General features: G+C 45.8%; 1 protein-coding gene across 1 annotated transcript in view; it reads left to right on the top strand.

Moving 5' to 3' along the window:
* Window positions 1-1027, top strand: part of LOC106816416 (S-adenosylmethionine mitochondrial carrier protein-like) — a 45760-nt gene that overhangs the window by 13945 nt on the left and 30788 nt on the right. The window lies entirely within an intron of this gene.

The raw sequence follows: 1027 nt of genomic DNA, 5'->3' as shown, positions 1-1027 counted from the left end.
GGGGGGGGGGGGGGGGAGTGTGCCCAACTTTTAATGCGGTGTCTGGAGAAAAAAGGCTTTCCTTCTGTGTTGTTCTATTTTTGATTCGGGGTCACCACGTTGGCCTATAGATTAAATTTAGAATGCTTACGCATAGAGCTCTGGGGTGGTGGGGGCTTGATGGAAGGCGACTGGCTGCAGAGTGAGAGAGGGGAAGGAAGTCTCATCGCTACGATCGAACCCGGGTCCCCGCGACGTAAACACAGGAAAAACGAGCGACAAGCGTCGTTGAGTCGCCGTCGATGGAGTGTGCGGCCGTCGTGGCTGGCCGCGCGTGGGGGTGAATATGTGGGTTAGTGATCATGAGGTGAAACACCGTTAGTAGAGCGGCTAAGCACCAGAATCGTTCACTTCTTGAAGAAAGCATGAAACTTTGCACAAGAGTTCTATGGTACCTAAAGATCATTTAAAAAAATGGACCCCAAAAATTTGCGCCCTTTGATGGCCGCCATATTTAATTCAAATATGGCCGCCAAAATTACCATATTACCTAGGACCAAAATTTAAGTGTCATACCTATGTTCTCGTGTCTGGGAACATTTTGGCAGTGTCCGGATTTATGTCAGAGGGCCGCCATATTGGATTTTAAGATGGCCGTCATATGTTTTACATTACTTCGTATATTTTTCTTGCTATAGCACTCAGAAAGAAAAATCAAGACTCTATAGTCATGTTCTTGATACCTAGGAACAATTTTAATATGTGAAAATTGTCATCATAGGGCCGCCATATTGGAAATTAAGGTGGCCGCCACATTATTAAACATGCATTTTTAGCTCACCTTGACATCGTCAAGATGAGCTATTGCCATGGGTCGTCGTCCGTCGTACGTCCCTCCATAATGATATGGTCCGTCCTTCCGTCCGTCCCTCTGTCCTTCCATCATCATTTGGCTACGGTCAACGATAACTCATGAACAGTTTGACCCACATGTTTGAAATAGGGTATAGTTGTTACTGCTATGGGAGAGTTTTGAACGTCCTATTTT

Source organism: Priapulus caudatus, unplaced genomic scaffold (genome assembly GCF_000485595.1).
Source record: "Priapulus caudatus unplaced genomic scaffold, Priapulus_caudatus-5.0.1 Scaffold1372, whole genome shotgun sequence".
NCBI classification, from domain to species: domain Eukaryota; kingdom Metazoa; phylum Priapulida; class Priapulimorpha; order Priapulimorphida; family Priapulidae; genus Priapulus; species Priapulus caudatus.
The sequence above is the reverse complement of the archived record's forward strand: the minus strand, read 5'-3'. Positions and strand labels throughout refer to the sequence as shown.